The sequence below is a fragment of the Pan troglodytes genome, chromosome 18, assembly GCF_028858775.2.
Source record: "Pan troglodytes isolate AG18354 chromosome 18, NHGRI_mPanTro3-v2.0_pri, whole genome shotgun sequence".
In the NCBI taxonomy this organism is placed as follows: Eukaryota; Metazoa; Chordata; class Mammalia; order Primates; family Hominidae; genus Pan; species Pan troglodytes.
The window spans coordinates 76,928,979-76,950,315 of NC_072416.2; the positions used below are offsets into that span (position 1 = coordinate 76,928,979).

Below are 21,337 nucleotides of genomic sequence, written 5' to 3' on the forward strand. Positions count from 1 at the left end.
TGATGCTGGTGATGCTGGTGATGATGATAATGGTAGTGGTGATAATGTTGGTGATGGTGGGATGATGTTGATGTTGATGATAATGATGATGATAGTGATGATGATATCAACAGATACCATGTACTCAGCACTTACTTTGTACCATGCAATGCTTATGGCTTTTTAAATGCATTTACACCAAATTCTTATAACAACCCTGTAAGTCAGTGCCATTGCTTTTCCCATGTAACATGCACATCATTCAATCACTCAACCCTTGTCATAGGTAGATACTATTATCCTCCTTTTATAGATGAGGAAACCTTGGCTTAGAAGGGATAAGCTCAAGTTCACAGGCAGAAAAGAGACAGCCAGTCAAGCCTTGACTCCTTTTGTGACCCTGATGAGATTACAGGTCTTCAGTCTCCTCATTGTATCTGAAGACTAAAGAATCAGAAATCTGTGACTCCACTTAGTTTTTCTCCACCCAGGAGCCCTCAGGCCGCTGGTGAGTGAAGTTGTTACCCATTAGGGATTATTAATGTACTAGATAAGAGTACAGTCTCTGGAGCTAGGCATGTGACTTTGAACAAATTATTTTATCTCTCTGAGCTCAGTCTCCTCATCTACAAAGGGGGAATGGATAATAGGAATTGTCGCAAAGAGCTGTTTTAAAGATTAAATGAGATAATAGATATAAAGCACTTAGAAGAGAGTTTGGCATTTGCTAGGCTCTCAGTCAGCGTCAGTGGTTCCCACTGTTACTGTTTTAGCTGCCCCCAGTCAGGTGGTTGATGAGTCGGGGAGCCTGGTGGGCAGTCTGGAAGAGAGCACAGTGACTGCAAGGTCAGCTCCTGACCTTCATAATAAGGACTCACATGTGTTGGTCCCAAGGATCGCCAAGGGATACTCATGGTTGAAGGTGTCTGTGTGTTCTCCTTGGTGTCCAGCGAATGCCTCTTGACAATCTGGGGTCATACTCACAACCTGTGACCACATACCAGGAAGCGAGGTGTCCCTTTTGCAGTTGTTCAGAAGGTCCCATGGGCAGGAGCAGCCAGAGGAACATGAAACCAGCTCCTAGGTGGTACTTGTGGCAGCAGCGATTATAGCCAAGGAGAAGTTAAATTCTAAAGACTTGGGCTGTCTGCAGGGAATATACTAATTGAGAAATAACATCCATAAAAATAATTCAATACTAGTATGTAAAGCTAAAAACAATAACCAAGTGTGACTGGCTGTCTAAGAATTAAGCAAAGTAAGATGAAGTGTCTTTTGCTAGCAGGCGCTCTCAGCAAAGGAGATAAGGCTGCAGTAACTCTCTTCCCACCTTCAATGGGCAGGTGCAACCTTTGGCTGCAGAAATTCTCACTTCCCAGCAGCAGCTTTGAGCACCCTGCTCTTAATGTTTCTTTGGGCAGCAGCAGCTAGGGAAGAAACTCAGTTAAGGCTGTTTGAGGACCCAAGGTGGTCTCACTCTGGAACACACATCAGCAGCCAGTGGTGTGCTGGTCAATGATTAACAACTGGCTCTCTGAAAAACAAACAAATTGTGCACCTATACATGTACACACACAGCTTATTATTTATTATTTCTCTGAAATATGGGTAGCATATAATTTACAAATAAGAAGGATAGTATACACAGTACTGTTTCTTAGAAATTTGAGATAGTCAGTTTTTACCAAATGCTTCTGATTTTTGCTGCGCTGTTATATCCATTACAAAACCATTGTTGCAGTGTAAAATTGCAGTATGTAGCTGCGACATGAATATTGGTTGATATTTTCATTTTTATTAAGAAGTAAGGCGAAAACAAAATAAGACATATGTCAGAACTTCACTTATCCTTCTTTACTGAATTGGATAATGGTTTTAAAATACTAAAAAATATTTCAGTTTTTTTCTGCTACTCATAATGTAGCATCTGTAGAGCGACACACTTTTGAATTTGAGTTAATGTTTCCTTTTTATTTTATTTTATTTTTTGAGGTGGAGTCTCATTCTGTCGCCCAGGCTGGAGTGCAGTGGTGCGATCTCTGCTCGCCACAACCTCCGCCTCCTGGGTTCAAGCGATTCTCATGGCTTAGCCTCCTGAGTAGCGGGGATTACAGGCACCAGCCACCACGCCTGGCTAATTTTTTTTGAATTTTTAGTAGTGGCGAGATTTTCCCGTGTTGGCCAGGCTGGTTTTGAACTCCTGACCTCCGGTGATCCGCCCGTCTCCGCCTCCCAAAGTGCTGGGATTACAGGCGTGAGCCACCGCGCCTGGCCTGAATTAATATTTTCTACCCCACTTTCTTAAGTCGGGACAATCAATAAAGCAATAAATGACACCTGGATTTGTAGCGAATGTCTATTTCCATGGTGTAAATAGTGGTACCCTGAGCAATTTTAAGTTATAAATATGAGATCACTGAATGTGGAGTTGGGGAACACGTTATTATATAGTATTTTCACCACACACACGATGCAGTAAATGACTTCAAGAGCATAGGTAACAGTAAAATGTAGTAAAACAATTTAGAAGTCATGAGTTTTGAGTACTTAGTACTTTTTAGTATGATTTATTTAATAGTAACCTTATATAATGTTTTTCTTTTAATTGTTTTATTGAGATGTATTTCATACACTTTACAATAAGCCCATTTGAAGTGTAACATTCAATTTTTCTTAGTATATGGTTATGTAATTTTCATCAAAATCTAGTTTTAGAGTATCTTTTTGTCCCCCTAAAAGTAACTCTGTGCCCATAGTTGGCAGTTTGTCATATCACTCAATCACTGTTTCCTTTAAAGAGCTTATCATTAAAGACAGCAGGCAGTTATACAACATCTTCTACATGCCAAGAATGTTTCTAATACATGCTTTATGGATTTTTAAATTGTGGTAAGATTTACATAATGTAACATTTACCACTTTGGGGCTGGGCGTGGTGACTCATGACTGTAATCCCAACACTTTGGGAGGCTGAGGTGGGTGGATCACTTGAGGTGAAGAGTTAAAGATGAGCCTGGGCAACATGATGAAACCCTGTCTCTACTAAAAATACAAAAATTGACCAGGCGTGGTGCTGGGTGCCTGTAATCCCAGGTATTCAGGAGGCTGAGGCAGGAGAATCACTTGAACCTGGGAGGCGGAGGTTGCAGTGAGCCAAGATGGCACCACTGGACTCCAGCCTGGGCGACAGAGTGAGACTGTGTCTCAAAAACAAAAACAAAAACAAAACAAAACAAAACAAAAAAAGTTCACCACTTTGACCATTTTAAAGTGTAAAATTCAGTGACTTTTAATACGTTCACAATATTGTGCCACAATCAGCAGCCATTTCAGAACATTTTTACCATCCCCCCCTAAAGAAACACCATATCCATTAAGTGGTCATTCCCCATTTCCTCCTTCCCCCAGCCCCTCATAACCACATCTACTTTGTGTTTCTATAGATTTGACTATTCTGGATATCTCATATAAATGGAATCACACAATATGTGGCCTTTTGTGTCTGGCTTCTTGCTTTTAGCATGCTTTCAAGGTTCATCCGTGTTGTAGAATGTATCAGTACTTCATTCTTTTTATGGTTGAGTGATATTCTATTACATGGATATACCACTTTTTGTTTATCCATTTGCCAGTGGATGGTCATTGTGTTTCTACTTGTTGGCTATTACAAATTATGCTGCTATGATCGTGCATGTACTGTTTTTGTGTTTTCTGCAAACTCCTGTTTTCCATTCTTGGGCATATTTTGGGGAGTGGAATTGCTGGGTAATATGGCAATTTTATATTTAACTTTCAGAGGAGCCACCAAATTGTTTTCCACAGAGGCTGCACCATTTTACATTTCCACTTGCAGTATATGAAGGTTCCAATTTCTCCACATCCTTGCCAACACTTGTATTTTCTGTTTTCTTTGAAGGTATGAAATTGTATCGTGGTTTTGATTTGCATTTCCCTCATGATTAATGATGTTGAGTATTTTTATGTGGTTATTGGTTATTTGTATTTTTTTAAAAATAGAAATGTTGATTCAAGTCCTTTGCCCGGTTTTTAAGTGGGTCATCTGGCTTTTGTTGTTGTTGAGTTGTAAAAGTTGTTTATATATTTTGGATACTAGACCCTCATCATATAAATCCTTTGCAAACATTTTCTCTCAATCTGTGGGTAGGCTTTTTTACTCTTTTGATAGTGTCTTTTGATGAACAGACATTTTAAATCTTGATGAAGTCCACTTTATCTATTTTGGTTGTTGTTGCTTCTGTTTTTGGTGTTGTATCTAAGAATCCATTGCCAAATCCAAGGACATAAACATTTACTCCTGTGGTGTTATGATATATATAGGGTTCCTGGCTCATAACTCTCATAGCCCTTGTTGCAGTCTATTGTTACAATACTGCATGTGTTAGGCATCAGGAAACAGAATCTCTTTGTCTCCTGTCCTTCTTTCACCTGCCCCAAGGCAGGACTCTAATCTTCCCCACCTTTTTGATTGTGAGTCTTCAGACCCTCCCCAGAGAGTCAGTCCTGCCTTATGCCCTGGGGAAAGGAATGCTGACCTCCTGAAGCTCCCATAAAAACCCAAGAGGGCTGGGTTTGGGAGGTTCCAGATCGCTGAAGACAAGGAGGTTCCTGGAGTGTGGCTGCCTAGGAAGGGCTGGAAAGCTCCATGCCCCTACCCCATACCTCGCCCTATGCGTCTCTTCATCTCTATCCTTAGTACTGTCCTTTATAATAAAGCAGTAAGTGGTAGCAAGTGTTTCCCTGAGTTCTGTCATCCGCTCCAGCAAATTAATCAAACCCAAAGAGGCGGTTATGGGAACTTCCACCTGAAGCCCCTCAGCCAGACATTCTGAAGTCTCTGACTTGCTATTGGTGTCTGAGGGTATGGGGGGCAGTCTTGGGGACTGAGCCTCCAACCTCCAACTAACTCCAGGTAGACAGTGTCAGGATTGAATTGGAGGACTCCCAGCTGCTGTCCCCTGCTTAGTATGTGGGGAAAGTTGAGTTATAAAAGTTGTTTATATATTTTGGAAACTAGACCCTTATCATATAAATGATTTGCAAACATTTTCTCTCATTCCGTGGGTAGTCTTTTTATTCTTTTGATATTGTCTCGTGATGCACAAAAGTTTTAAATTTTGATGAAGTCCAATTTATCTATTTTTTGTTGTGGCTTATGTTTTGGGTGTTGTATCTAAGAATCCATTGTCAAATCGAAGGTCATAAACATTTACATCTGTGGTGTCACCCCTCCTCTCGCATTTGGTGAGAGGAGTCTTCTGTGTTGATTGTCATGGTGGTGTGAGAGCAGAAGGGAAACAGGGTTTCAGGAAAGAGTTTTTCCCTGAAACAACCCCTCTATTTTCTTCTCAGACTTTTATAGTTTTAGCACTTATGTTAAGACTTTTGATCCATTTTACGTCAATTTTTCTATAAAGTTTAAGGTAGGCATTCAACTTTGTTCTTTTGAATGTGAATATCCATTTGTCCCAGAAGCATTGATTAAAAAAGATAATTCTTTCTCTGTTAAATGGTCTTTGCACCCTTATCAGAGATCAATTGGCCATAAATGTAAGTATTTCTTTCTGGACTCTGAATTATATCCCATTGATCTGTGTGCCTATCCTTATGCCATTGCCACACTGTTTTGGTTACTGTACTCTGTGTAAGTTTTGAAATTTGGAATTGTGAATTCTCCAACTTTGTTCTTCATTTTCAAGATTGTTTTGGGTATTCTGGGTCCCTTGTATTTCCATTTGAATTTTAAGATCAATATAATTTAAATTTTAATCATGGCAGTGTTCAATAACTGGCTTGCATATTTTTTGAACAGTCATCAGCTCTTGTGAGCCACGGTTGGCCAGCTCCCAAACACCATGACATACAACTTGCAGGAAAAGCTCAATTTCCAGTTTCTCCCCCTCCAGCTTTAGGGGATATATTTCTGTTAATTCCTGTGACCATATGGCAGCATGGTTAGGATCTTGGGCTTCCAAATCAGACAGTTGTAAACTTAAACTCCAATTCTGCCACTTACCATGTCACTTTGGACAAGTTACTTCACCTGTCCAAGCCTCAGTTTCCCTGACTATAAAATGCTAACAATAGTTGTTCTTTCCTTATTGGACATTCAAGAGGATTAAATATTATTCATGTAAGGCTCTTAGCATAACACCTTGCACATAGGAAGCATTTAATACATAAAATCGAGTACTGTTATTGTTTCAGGATTATTATTTTTTTAAAATTTATTTTATTTTTTTGGGACAAGGTCTCACTCTGTTGCCCTGGCTGGAGTGCAGTGGTGCGATCTCAGCTCACTGCAACCTGCTTCCTGGGTTCAGGTGATTGTCCTGCCTCATCCTCCTGAGTAGCTGGGATTACAGGCGCACGCCAACACGCCTGACTGATTTTTGTATTTTCAGTAGAGATGGGGTTTCATCATGTTGGCCAGGCTGCTCTCAAACTCCTGACATCAAGTGATTTGCCCGCCCCAGCTTCCCAAAGTGCTGGGATTACAGGTGTGAGCCACCGTGCCCAGCTCAGGATTATTACTTTTAGTCTACACACAGTGAACTTAATTCTCCTCTAGAAAAGTCAGAAGGTCTACGTACAACTTTAAGAGTTCAGCCAAAAGAGACCAGTATCTACTACTGTGGACAACCCTATTGAACATGGAGGAGATAAGCAGAAACTGAAAAGAGGAGCCTGTTTTCTCTCTGGCAGATTAATTTTCTTTCTTTCTTCACCCATGCCTTGGACATGAAACACAAGTACAAAGGTTCAGAGAAAATCAAAACAAGACTGTGGTTTACAAATAAGTAGTGCTAGTAACATCTCACTGTTGGCTGGGCACAGTGACTCATGCCTGTAACCCTAGCACTTTGGGAGGCAGAAGTGGGAGGATCACTTAAGCCTAGGGTTCAAGACCAGCCTGAGCAACATGGTGAAACCTCATTTCTACAAAAAATACAAAAATTAGCTGGGCGTTTTGGTGCTTGCTTGTGGTCCCAGCTACTGAGGAGGCTGAGGTGGGAGGATCACCTGAGCCCAGGAGATTGAGGTTGCAGTGAGCCAAGATTACACCACTGCACTCCAGCCTGGGTGACAGATCCAGACCCTGTCTCAAAAAAAAAAAAAAAAAAAAAAAAAAAAAAGTGAAAGGAAAATCTTCATTGTTCTTCATCAGAAGCCTCCACACAGGGCCCCTGAAGGAAGGGCAGGGAAGGAGGGGGTTGGAGGTCAGTGGGAGGAGTAACTCTGTGACTCAGTGCTTTCCTGACTACCATCTGGATGTGGGCTGTATCTGCGTAAGGTGCCGGGACAGGGCGGCCTCATGAACTCATGGGAAGCAAACACACACCCTCCCTCCGATCCACCAGGCACTCGGGTTTCCTGTGTGTCTGGTGATGTGGTGGGTGTTGTGGATCTGGACTGAACGGCAGTCTCAGGTTTATGTATTAGGAAGCATTCAGCAGGCAGGAGCAGCCGATCTGAGACTGGCATGGGCAGTGGAGACATCATTCATCTCCTGAAACATAATTTGGAGGAGACTGTTCCAGGGCTGGCTGAGTGACTCCTTGATGTCAGCACTTTGCCCTGTCATGGTCTTGGCCTTTCTCTTGTATTCCCCAGGTGGGTTTCACTGCCCTAAGGATCATACCTTCGCAGGCCATCTCAAGTTAGTGAATCTGAGGCAAGCAGAAGGGCTGGGTGCGGTGGCTCATACCTGTAATCCCAGCACTTTGGGATAATGAGATGGGTGGATCACCTGAGGTCAGAAGTTCGAGACCAGCCTGGCCAACATGATGAAACCCCGTCTCTACCAAAAATGCAAAAAATTAGCTGGGATTTGGTGGCGCCTGCCTATAATCGCAGCTACTTGGAAGGCTGAGGCGGGAGAATCACTTGAACCAGAGAGGCAGAGGTTGCAGTGAGCCGAGATCGCGCCACTGCACTCCAGCCTGGGCGACAGTGAAACTTTTGTCTCAAAAACAACAACAACAACAAACAAACAAGAAACAAAAAATACATAAAATAGGCCTTCTCTTCACAAGTTTTTCTTATTGTTTTTTGTTTTTTTAAGGGAGGACATTTCTTTCAGAAGTCAGTAGTGGACATTCCCTTATTTCACCTTGAGCTACATCCCATAGTCAGCTTAGACCTGTCCCTGGTGCGGGGGAGCAGGACTGTTGCCTGTATCCCTTAGTCATTGCCGCGGGCTTGCTGCATCACAAATCACCATTAGACCTCAGTGGCCCGCAGCAATAAACATTCGATTCTTGCCATCTCTGGGTTTGAGGTGACCTTGGCTAAGCTCCCCTGCATTGCTCTGCTCATCTTTCTCATGAGTCTGGCAATGGGGCTGGGAATGGGCTGATCTAGGCTGGACTTGGCTGGAGTAACCCAGCCCCACCTTGGATCTCTCTCCTCTACTTCCCACATGTATCCTTTTCATGGTTAAAGGTAGAAACAGAAAAAACAGGCAGAAACATAAAAAGCTCGGAGATGGCTTCCTATTGCTTCTTCATTCTGGGCCAGAGCAAATCATATGGTCGTACTCCAGGGTGAGGAAGTATGTCCCACTTACAGACTGAAAAGGTGCTGCAAGTCTGCATGGCAGAGGGCATGGATAAAGGGTTCGTAAAAACTTAGGGCCATTTAATACAAATTTGTCACATCATACTGGCTTGGATTGATTTTTATTCATTGCTCTGTTGCCCAAACAGAATTACAATTATTTTAGTAAGGAAGGAGGAAGGATACCTTTGGGGCAGACAATGGATAGAGCTTACCATACAAGTCTATAGGGGCATCTCACCTGTAGAAATCTTAAGATGAGGGTTAGCCAAAGCAAAGAGTGGTTCAGGGTGGGAAAGCCAAGGAAGGCCAGGATCCTCACCAAGATTGCCAGCAGGGAGCTCTGATTGTCCACAGCTCTGCTCTCTGCTCACCCCGGGGATTTAGCAGTAACAGAATCCACACTAGAAGGACAGAGTGCTGTACAGACAGAAGGAAAGACACAGACCCAAACCTTGATAACCACGGCAATGCAATAGGAAATCTCTTTATTTCATTGGTGCTCAAGTGATACCATTAAGTCCCTTAAGATGCAGAATTTCCTTGCCCCCGCTCCCCCCTTTGTTTCTTTCTTTCTTTCATCTTATCTATATATCTATATCTATATCTAATCTATTTTTTGAGAAAGGCTCTCACTCTGTTGCCCAGGCTGGAGTGAAGTGATGCAATCTCAGGTCACTGCAACTGCTGCCTCATGGGATCAAGTGATCTTCACACCTCAGCCTCCCAAGTAGCTGGGACCACAATGCCCAGCTAATTTTTATATTTTTTTGTAGAGACGGTGTTTTGCCATGTTGCACTGGCTGGTCTGGAACTCCTGGGCTCAGGAGATCTGCCTGCCTCAGCCTCCCAGAGTGCTGGGATTCCAGGTGTCAGTCACCATACCAGGCCCCTGCTTCTATTTAAATGCTCAAACTTGGTATGGAACTGCACAGACTATAAGGCTGCTCTCCACTCAAGAATACAAATTGAACATTGACTTTCCTCATTTTTTATCCAATTTTGCTTTCCAGAGACCCAGATATGACTTCATTTTTTAAATTTTGCAGGTCATTAGCTCATAATGATTAAATGATTCTGGTTATTAGCATAAAACACAGCTGTAGTACATAAGAGGTAACCTTTATTGTTTAAATATTATTCAATGTGCCTACATAGCACATAGCAAAAAAATTTTTTTTCAGACTATTCAGCCATTATGGAAATAACTTATAATTACATTCAGAAATGTTGCAAATGCAACTCATCCTTGCAGTGGGATAAACATTGCCTAGAAGGGTTTGAAGAGGAATCCAGGTTAGAAACAATGAAAATTTTTGGCTGGGCAAGGTGGCTCATGTCTGTAATCCCAGCATGTTGGGAGGCCGAGGCAGGAGAATCATTTGAGGGCAGGAGTTCAAGACCTCCTCATCTATACAAAAAATAAAATATTTGAAAAAAAAAAGTGAAATTTTTTATATAGAAGAGGATGTAGGGCAGGTAGGGCTCAGAAAGACCCATGCCATACAGCAAAGTTCTTAGTAACACAGGCTTTGGGTTACAGCAGGCTGGATTCAAATCCTGCTGTGGTCAGAATGTCTTTGTCACCCCAGCATTCATTTGTTAGGAGTTGGGTTCTTTTGGGAGATGATTTGGACATGAGGACACAGCCTGCATAATTGCATGAGTGACCTTATAAAAGTGACCCCAGAAGCTGCCTTGCTTCTTCCACCATGTGAGAAGACAGCAAGAAGAATATCCATGAATCTATGAGGTGGCGGGACTCTGGCCAGACATTGAATTTGCTGCTTCCTTGATCTTGGACTTCCCAGCCTCCAGAACCATGAGAAATAAATTTCTTTTCTTTCAAAGCTCCCCAGGAGTCTCTCTCAGTCTGTTCTGGCTCAGGAAGCTGCCTTATTTGTAACAAACAAATAAAAAACAAAATAAACAAAAGCTACCCAGCTTACATTATTTTGTCATAAAAGCCCCAAAAGACTATGACAAATCCTTCTATCTATGTGTCCTTAGGCAAAATACCCAAACTCTCTGAATACCAATTTTCTCATCCAAAATAATGGGTGAATAATATCTAAGAGGTAATAACCCTAATAACTCTTAGTGTTGCTGTGAGAATTAACTAAAGTACCGTCTTCATGTGGTCAGCACAATGGCTGACACATAGCAAGACCTTGGTAAGTTATAGCTGTTGCTGTCATTCCTGCAGCTGTTATCTTTGTCATTGCGCTTATTGTTATTATTAGCTCTGCTATCAGAGTGATGCTGTGGCTGGAGAAGATGGAGACCCATGTGTTCAGGCTGTGAGCATAGGCAGACCCTGTCTAATGCAGAAGGTGCAGACACAGGGCACAGAACTGCCAACTGTGGCTGCTGATACCTGTCTGAGTTTGACTGGGTTAGTGACAAAGAAATGACTTTCCTTTTGTATGTTAGCCCTGTGCCTGGCATACTGCAAATATCTATGGTTGATAAATTAATCTTATCATCATCACATAAGCATCTTGGGCAGTCTGTAAGTAATGGGAATTGGAGGCTTAACACTGATCTTTGAGCTGGCAATTTTTCCAGTCAACTCATTTTGGACGTTGGTGCTTAAGCATATCCTGTTTTCGAGGGTGGTGTTGGTGGTGGAGGAGGTGATGGTGATGATATTGATAATGACAGCAAGAATGTCTTACATTTATAGAGTGTTCAAAAGGTGCCAGATATTGTGCTAAGTGCTTTGCGGGCATTATGTTATTCACACTTCACAGATATTCTCTTTCTACATGTAAGGAAAAAAAGGCATAAATACTTTATATAATTCACTCAGAATTTTAAGTAGAGGGTAGATTTTAAGTCCAGGCAGTCCAACCCCCTGAAAGCTGGATCTTTAACACCATACGCTTCTGTCTTCCTGGCTGTTTTGTGAATGAGTAGGATGGAAAGGGGATCCTTGAATTGGGAAGGCTACCCATGGACTACAACAAGTACTTGTCTTCAACCTCCATCTAGATGGAGTGCTCACAAGATCCTCTACATGAAATCTGGGTTCTTAGTCCACTGCCGAGTCTTCCCAATTCTGAAAAAAAGGATTCAGGGTATAATTTCTCACACAGATTTCTGGGAAAGTACTTTCTTGGAGCACCACGGCTCACTAATTGAAAACTCATGTATAATTCTGGCTTTTGAATTTTTATTTTTTTATTAACATACACAATCAGCGTTGGGTGTGGCTCTGGGGATTCATTCTAGTGGGCAAGTCTCATATTTCTCAACCTCAGGTTTTTCATCTGTAAATGGGGACAATACTGACATCTACCTAATATCCTTGAGGATGGAATGAGATATTGAGTATAAAGTATCTAGTAGAGTGGCTAGCATGTAGTGAGTACCCAATAAATGCAATAGATGTTGGCTTTTATTACTGTCAAGTGGAAACAAAAGTATAAGGTTTAAGTAAGTGAACAAAATGGAAGATAATTGAGGAAGAAAATCAGATGATGTCTAAGATAAGGCAAAGAACATTTTGTGAATGTTTAAATATCCTAAGACCCACTAAGGAAGTTTGTAGCAATATTTGCTCAAAGACAGTATATATAATAAATACTTTAGACTGGCTAAGAGAATGGCTCTGAATGTCTACCTAGCTATCACATTTAGAAACGCTCCTTGCCTTCCTTCCAGGACTTTCTTCCTTAATCAGGATTGACTTAACTGTTAACTCCTAGAACTGTCGTTGATTGCTTGCTGAAGTAACAATTAGTATAGACATTCAGCAACTGGCCTCCCATACTGACCCAGTATGGGTCACTGACCCATACTTTGACATCTTGGGCTCAGCCATACCCTGGAGCCTCCAAATCCTCTGCTGGATCCTTTAAGTCCAGACATCTGACAGCGGAAGAAAAAGTACAAGATTCCAAGGAGTTATTATAGGTCAAGCCTGGAAGCAGTGAGGTCACTTCCACCTGCTTCCCATTGGCCAGAATTCGGTCACATGATCACAACCAACTGCAAGGGATTCTGGGAAATGTAGTCTAGTGATGCCTTGAGGAGGCAAGAGAAATGTTTTCAGTGAACACATTGCCTTCTCAGCCTTGCTTTCTATTGTAGATTGCTTACAATATTGCTTTTAAATTGCATGGTCTTGTACAAATGATACGAGTTTTGTTTTGCCTTTTGGAAGGAGTTATTGTCCATATTTGTTATAGATATATCTGTTTATCAGCATCATTGCAAAGTATTAGAAAGGGCCCTGCCTGGGCTAGGAGCCAGAACCATTCTTCAGTTCCCAACGGCCATCCAGCCACTCATTGCTGTGTGAGCTGTGGCTGGTCAGTAAGAACCTTTGATCCCATGTTTCTTTATCTTCTTTTTTTTTAGGCAGAGTCTTACTCTGTCACCTAGGCTGGAGTGCAGTGGCGTGATCTCGGCTCACTGCAAGTTCTGCCTGCTAAGATCAACTGATTCTCCTGCCTCAGCCTTCCAAGTAGCTGGGATTATAGGCATGAGCCACCATGCCTGGCTAATTTTTGTATTTTTAGTAGTGCCGGGGTTTCACCATGTTGGCCAGTCTGGTCTGGAACACCTGATCTCAAGTGATCCACCCACCTCAGCCTCCTAAAGTGTTGATGTTGCAGGCGTGAGCCACTGTTCTGGGCCCCAACTTTCTTTATCAGTAGAATTGGGGAAATCGTACCTGCCCTGCCTGCCTCATTGGATTTAGAAGAAATGACATAATCCGTGAGAGTGCCTTCTGAATGAAGAGAACCTGCTAAAGGGAAGACATGATCTCAAGTCAGCCACCTCTGACCCAAATAAGAACACATAATTACAAGACTGTATTGTATAATCATGCAGGACACAAGGTATGGAATTTTAAGGGTCAAAGTGGTAAAAAAAAAAAAAAAAAAAAAAAAAAAAAATTCAAATATAAAAAGGCAGCCCCGACAGGTACGAGCTTGTAGTCATTTCCCCAAATGCCTAAAGTAGACCCATTCCCATTGCTCTAATTTTGTAGAGATGTTCTCAAGGCAGCCTGGAGTCAAGACAAGAGTGCCAGCCAGGATTGAGGCACTGTTCCAATTCCAGTCTGGCTGCTTTTTCAACCTGGGGCTTTAGTCATGTCAGTATTCCTGAGCTTCCATGTGCTTATTTGAAAAATAGGAAGATTCGTCCAGTCTCATGGAACTATGATAAGTAGTAAACAATATCCCAGAAAAATCTCCAGTCAAAAATCCACTGGAGGCCAGGTGCGTTAGCTCATGCCTGTAATCCCAGCACTTTGGGAGGTCGAGGCAGGAGGATCTCTTGAGGCTAGGAGCTCGAGAACAGTCTGGGCAACATAGCAAGTCTCTGTCTCTACAAAAAATACAAAAATTAGCTGCGCATGGTGGCACGTGCCTGTAGTCCTAGCTACTCAAGAGGCTGACATGGGAGGATTGATTGAGCCCAGGAGGTCAAGACGGCAGTGAGTCATGATCACACCACTGCCCTCTACCCTGGGTGACAGGGTGAGACCCTGTCTCTAAAAACAAAAGCAAAGTCTACTAAAAACTCACTGGAGCTATGAGAAATCTTAGCCCATGGAATCCAGTCTTCTCCTTTTGTTTCTGGGGAAACTGAGGTTCAGAGAGATGGGGTAGCTTGCTCATGTTATATAGGGAGCAAAGGACAGAGCTTGGACCAGAGCGCAGAGGTCATGATACCAAAGCCACGGCACCTTTGCCACAACGTGAGCAAGAAAGGATAGCCTTGTTATTTTTAATCCAAACTGAAGTTATGCTTTGGGCTTCCAGAATCTGGGTCAAAAAGAGTAGAAGTCAGGCTCAGATTGACTGCTTTTCAAGAGAAAAAAAAAAAAAAGAAAAAAATCTTGCCTTTCCCTAGCTAGAGGTCAGATGTCAAAAAAGCTAATAACACAACCCAAGGATGTCATCGACAAATGAAAAAACTGGTGCAGTGCAGGAACAAAAGCTATTTTATCATTAATATGCCGCTTTTTTGTTATGTACTCATGCCCCAGAAATTATTGTACAGCCTGTACTTGAGTCCTTAGGCAGAAAGCATCTTATCATTCACAAGCTTAGCTATGCAATATATTCCTCCCTCCCCACAAGGGAGTTGTTGTTGGGTTTTTCGTTTTTTTTTTAAGAGATTTACAGTGATCTTTCCATATAGGTTTTTCTCGAAACATATATATTTTTAATTTCTCACCATCTCAGGGGTAAATATATTAAAATAAGCTATGGGATGTATAGCAGAGTATAACAATGATAAATGATGTTGTGTGTAATTTTTCTACTATTAACATAAAGTAATATAAACTGAAGGACACTAGTCTATTGAGAGACTTAGAAGCTAATGTTCCATATCAGATGCGGCCAATGTCAGGACTGAATACAGATTAGGCAGTGTCCTTTTCTCCCCAGGGGAATTAAAGTTTGAGACACCACTCGCTGCCAGTGGTTTTACGGCATTTTGCTGGGGCCGGTGGTGCCTTTCTTGGTCTATTAATTCAGGAGCCGTAAACGACAATGTGAGCAAAATGCTTTTCCGGTGGGATGCATTTCATTTATATGTGCTTGTATCGTCTATACCTTGTCAATCCATTTTGTCACAATAAGTGTTTTTAAATTGTGTAGATTACCTCCACTTCATTATGGTTCCTGGCATTTGTGTCTTATACAAGGCTATTATGTGAAGTTAGGAAATATTTAAAACTCTGCCTTTGTGAAGAGACAGGGACACGGTGCAGAAAAGTTCATCTGGAATTAGGCTTGTCTCTTGCTGTCTCTTTAGCGGAGAGTTCATGGGCAGGGTACATTCTGTGAGAAGGAATGAAAACCCCAGGGTAGATGCTAACAAAAATCACTTTTAAAAAATGTATGGTGTCTATCTGGGTTAGCAAACACATGGTCACACATCTGTGCTTGCTGGGTTTTTAAGAACTTACCAGCATTTAAGGTTTTCTTCTGAAACTGATTTTTCTCACCAGGGAGAGAGTCTCAAAGTTGGAGGTATTTTATGTTGTTTTAAATAATATCGTCATCACATGTCATTTTAGACCTCAGAAGTCCACTCCGAATCTCTCCTTATGGAATTGAGGAGGGGTGAGGCTGTCAGAAGCTGAGGGACTTGGCCAAGGTCACATGGCTTTGGACGGCCCCCCTGAACCTTGGAGCTCATGTTCTGTGGCACTTTGCATACTGACCTTTCTGCTCTTTTATGCTGCCTGCTCTCTAATATTGTCCAAAAACATTCTCTAAAGAAAGTACACAAATGGAGAGAGGGGGAATTGGGCGTGCCATTGGGAGAACAAATCTATTTAGATATCTTTGGCTGTGTTGACAGAAGCTGCCCAATTATACCCAATATACAAATTTTAAATGCATATTAGTCAAAGTTCCAGTGATGTAGCTTTGGAAAAATTTCGATGTGAATGACTACTTTTCCCTGAAATACGCCCTCCATCTCAGGCACTAGTTAGGAACCTCCCCCGCATCTGGCCTTGTAGGTCTGAGGTTCCGATGAACCCTTTTTCTCTCCTTCCCCATTAAAATGGGCAGAAGGGAAGGAACACTTGGGTTTCATCAAGCATATTGTTATCCTTCGGGTTGGCTCTGAGATGATACGTTTGTCACGGTTCATAAATTTTATCTTTGCACTAAAAACAGGGTTAGAATATCTTCAATGCAATTATAAAAATGTATTAAAACTGAGAAGGAGAAAAAATATGGCGGTAGATGCGATTTTAATGATTGTATAAATGTTCACTGTTCCATGGCAAAAAAAAACGTCGAGCTTTTCAGCCACAGTATTTCAGACAAATGCCAGGGCCTGTTTTTCTGTAAATGTGTACCGTGTGTTTTTAACACAAAGACAAATATGTTGCTTTAAAATTCCGCTTGGAATAGAGTGACCAGCTGTCGTTATATAATATCTGCAGGCTATGATTGTGTAGGTGCCTGTAGTCACTGGCTATGAAAATGGCCCCAAATAAAGTGATATCCACACTTCTTTCTCCTACGAATTTGGAGGTCTAGGAACGGGGGTAAGCCTATATGGTCAGAATTAGCCTGCAAACGTGAATTAATATGCAGAATCGGTCCCCACTGTGATAGAATTTGCCGTTCGCTTCCTTTGCTAAATGGCTTGCAGTGGCAGCTGACGGCCAAAGGGGAAGCTGAGAAGAGCAAAGATTCAACTGAAAACATTTTAGGGGGTTCCTGACTTCAGGCCTCTTTTCAGAATGAGGGAATTGTCTAAAATCCCAAATGAATTCTTAGCTAAGGTCAGTGTGTCTGGGTCTGTGTCAGGCATGTAGCAGCCACAGCAAACTTCTCTCGAGATAGCATCTCCTCCCCAGCACTCACTTGACAGATTGTGGTCAGTCAACAGTCAGTCTGATAGTTTAGAAAGCTTTTGCAAGGCATTCCCCAATATAACCATTAAGCATCAAACTCTCAAATGGAAGTTTGGAAAAATAGAAAAAAAAAAGTGAGCATAAATGCAAACTGTCACCCCATGTAATAGTTTATTTATTTCATGCTCCACTTTTCTGGGCAGTTTTATTGTCATTCTCTCTCTACCTCTTTTTTTTTTTTTTTAAAGACAGAGTCTCACTCTGTTGCCCAGGCTGGAGTGCAGTGGTGCAATCTTGACTCACTGCAACCTCCACCTCTGCCTCCCAGGTTCAAGTGATACTCATGTCAAGTGGTTTCTACGTCATTCAAACAAACAAACAAACAAACACCACTCACCATTTTTGTGGTGGGCATGGTGGCTCATGCCTGTAATCCCAGCTCTTTGGGAGGCCAAGGCAGGTAGATCCCCTGAGGTTGGGAGTTTGAGACCACCCTGGCCAACATGGTGAAACCCCATCTCTACTAAAAATACAAAAATTAGCTGGGTGTGGTGGCAAGTGCCTGTAATCCCAGCTACTCAGGAGGCTGAGGCAGGAAAGTCACTTGAACCCAGGAGGTAGAGGTTGCAGTAAGCTGATATCATGTCACCGCACTCCAGCCTGGGTGGCAAGGCTAGACCCTATCTCAAAAATAAACAAACCCTTGCCATTTTAGCTTCCGATGAGGATATTTATCCTTCTAGCATTTGAATGCAGCCAAAGTCCTTACTGGGCAAATTTTTGAGCACTCACCCCACATTAACAATTTCTCTCCTTAACTTTGTTTCTCAGTGAAGTTATCCACAGAGTTTTAAAGTGAGTGGTGAGTTGTGGATACCTCTTCCGAGCAGGTGCACCCCCATCCTGCCATTGTCCCTCTCCTTAGTGTGTATGGATTGACGACATTTCACTTTCAGACAAAGGGACATTTCAGTTTTTTTAGGAGATTAAAGCTGTGTAAGATATACAATTTAAACTGAATGTTGATATTTTATAGATTGTTGAGTCCGATTGTCCTGATCTAAAATGAACAGGTTTTGTGATTTGGTGTAAATCGCTTAACCTCTTTCAATGTGTTTTCAGCAAAATGGGATAAGAACAGAATCTGCCTTGCAGAGAATTAACTGAGATGATGTGTGGAAAGGGCCTATCCCAGAGGCTGGTGTACCATGGTGCCTTCTCCTCGCTCTGCTGGTTATTATTATTAGCATTATTGTCATTGTGAAAGTGACAAGGAATGTGCCTGTGCATGAATCTCACTCTTAGATCAGACGTGCTTTTGAAATATCCAGATCTATACAACACAAAGAGCAAAGTTTGTTTTGTATTTTGTTTAGGTTTTTTTTTTTTTTTTTGGCTGGTGTTTACTGAATGCGTGCAAGGCTTTCTATCACAGGCTCTGTGTTAAGATATTTAACGGGTGTTTCATTTTCCCAGCAATGCTATAGGACACACAAAGGAACATAAATTGTTACAGAGAGAAAGAGGGTAGGTCTGTGAATGGGACTGAACAGGTAGGTTGAACAAGATAAATGCCGAGGAAGCAAGTGTATTTAAATAAACAGGGAGTGCATTTAAATAAACAGTTGTTTATGGAAGGCTTTGGAAATCCACTATATTAATCTGTAATTTTATGAAATTTTACCAGAACTTAAATTATTAATAGTTGAGGACAAAGACCAACCATTTTCCCCAAAACGTAGTCAATAGTTTTGTCCTTAACAACTAATTAATAAATATTTGTGAATATAGTGAGTGACTAAAGTAATGCATTAATGGTTGAATGGCTGGCCACCGTGCCTCATGCCTGTCATCCCAGCACTTTGAGAGGCCAAGGCAGGCAGATTACTTGAGGTCAGGAGTTCAAGATCAGCCTGGGCAACATGGTGAAACCACGTCTCTACTAAAAATAGAAAAGTTAGCCAGGTGTGGTGGTGGGTGCCTGCAATCCCAGCTACTTGGGAGGCTGAAGCAGGAGAATTGCTTGAACCCAGGAGGGAGAGGTTGCAGTGAGACAAGGTGATGCCATTGCACTCCAGCCTGGGTCACAGAGCAAGACTTCATCTGAAAAAAAAAAAAAAAAAAAAAAAAAGAAAAATGAATGAGTGAGTGGCAAGAAAGATGAATTGATTTTCATCACCAGGCCTGCCATGGAATTCATTGTGCCTTGTACTGTGGCCAGTAGGTGCAAGAGTATCTAGTAGGTGCTCTATTTTTAAAAAATGTCTTGGAATCAATCATAGTTTAATATCAATTATATAAAAATTAGTCTTGCAGGATCCAACAGTTCTGATTTATTCCATTCACAGGACAAGTCAGTTCTCAACACAAACCCCATAGGTTCTTCCTTAAATAAAAAGTTGTGGATATGAAAAAGTGCGACTTTTTTTTTTTTCCTCTCCAAACCACCACGTGCTGTTGTGTGTTATTGTAGTGGCTTCGCAGAGCATTTATTTGGCCAGAAAGTCTATTGTCAAATTGCTCTTCATTCTCAAGTGTAGGATTTATTTCTCCAGCTCATGCAGAATTCTGTTTTATATGGAGGTTTTAAATTTGTGCAGAAAAGTATTACGTGGGTTTCAAAGGTACTCTTTTTTCTTTTTTGAGGCAGGGTCTCACTGTGTTGCCCATGCTGGAGTGCAATGGTGCGATCACAGCTTTCTGCAGCATTGACCTTGTGGGCTCAAGCAATCCGCCTGCCTCAGCCTCCCAAGTACCTTAGAACCACAGGCATATACCACCGTACCTGGACATGTTTTTAACTTTAATTTTTATTTTTGTAGAGATGAGGTCTCCCTATGTTGCCCACGTTGCTCTCAAACTCCTAGGCTCAAGCAATCTTCCCACCCTGGCCTCCCAAAGTGCAGACATTTTAGGCATGACCCATCGTGTCCAGCCTAAATGGCATTCTTGGAAGTAAAACCACAGGGGATCTGTTGGAAGTGGCATGATGGAGGAATTTTAAAAGAATTGAACAAATAAAATAGTCAGAACTCAAAAATGGAATACTGCTTCGTTTCTCCCAAATAACCATCACCAGACAAACAGGTGTGTGTGTGGGTGGGGGAGGTGGCCTGGTGGTACTTCATGATCTTGGAGGAAGGAAGGCGCCCCTCCTTCTTAGCTGATTGATGATGAGATAGAAAGACAGAAACAGCCCCATCACTATGAGATGGAAACCTTTCTTTCCTTCAGCTGACTTCCCTCTCCTTCAACCAAGTTTGACCCCGCCGCAGTGGAGATTGTGGCAGATGGGTCAGATAGCACGTGTCCTGTCACTGTCACCACTTTTTAATAAGGGCTGGGGGTCCTCTTGAAGAGCCCAGGAACTGCAGTCCCTCCTCTGTGCCTTCCCCTGAACACAATGCGCCCTCACTAATAAATTCTGAGGGCTGACACTGCCTGAGCCGGCTGGTCTTTGCCCTCAATTTCGTTGAGATGGGCCATTGAAAACTCATTACAAGCTGTTTAGACTCTGACTTTGACTTTTGCTCGGCAGCGAACAAAATTAACAGCTCTTGGAGGTAGCAAAAAAGGCACTCAGCCAAATTAAAAAAAAAAAAAGAAAGAAAGAATTGAAATGATGAGAAAAGACTTTTAATATTAACTCCATTAGTCATGCAAACAAGCGCACATGCGAAGCGCATATGTTCTGCGTGTGGCTCTCATTTGGAGCCTGGTGAGAACTGTGGTTTCTTCCACTGGAGGGAAATTCATACCCAGGTCTTACACGTAGCTCAAAATATTTTACATGTCAAGCAATGAGCCTTTGAGTGTAGCAGAATTGCTTCATAAATTTAACTATCACTTTCAAATTTCTGTTTTTTTCTAATTTAGTGCTTGATCGTTTTTTATGTGATAATTTTAAAATGCTGTTTATAGCAAAAGTTACCTTGATAGTACAGGTGTGCAGAGAAAATTCACAGCCATGAATAAAAAAGGAAAAAAAATCCTGTTTATACCTCAGGCATTCTGTGATCCTTAGGATGTAACCATGACAGTATTACAGGTTTTAAAAGCAACCCAATTAATCTCAATTTCCTCCAAACAAACCATTCCTGAAAGATTGAAATATTGCTACCAATGTCTACGGATGGTTTCCATTGATATTTGGGAAGTTTCCATTTGTATTTGGGAAGCTTTGCATGAGCAAAATGCCCCTTTCTCCTGATATTTGCAACCCATCTTAAAAATAAAAGTACTTTTGTTCATGTGGTCTTGTACATGAAATTAAGAATATCACTACCAAAATATCAAAATTTAAGGACTAGATTGTGAAATGTTTAAGGTAGGCAAAGAATATTTAACCAAGAAAGGAAAAGTGTATTTGAGAGAGACACGATGAGTTCACCACTGCCTCTGGAGAATCAAATCCAAAACAGCATATATATATAT

At 41.7% G+C, this 21,337-nt stretch overlaps 1 protein-coding gene across 2 annotated transcripts in view; it reads left to right on the forward strand.

The window, feature by feature from the left end:
* Nucleotides 1–21,337, forward strand: part of WWOX (WW domain containing oxidoreductase) — a 1,110,761-nt gene that overhangs the window by 688,241 nt on the left and 401,183 nt on the right. The window lies entirely within an intron of this gene.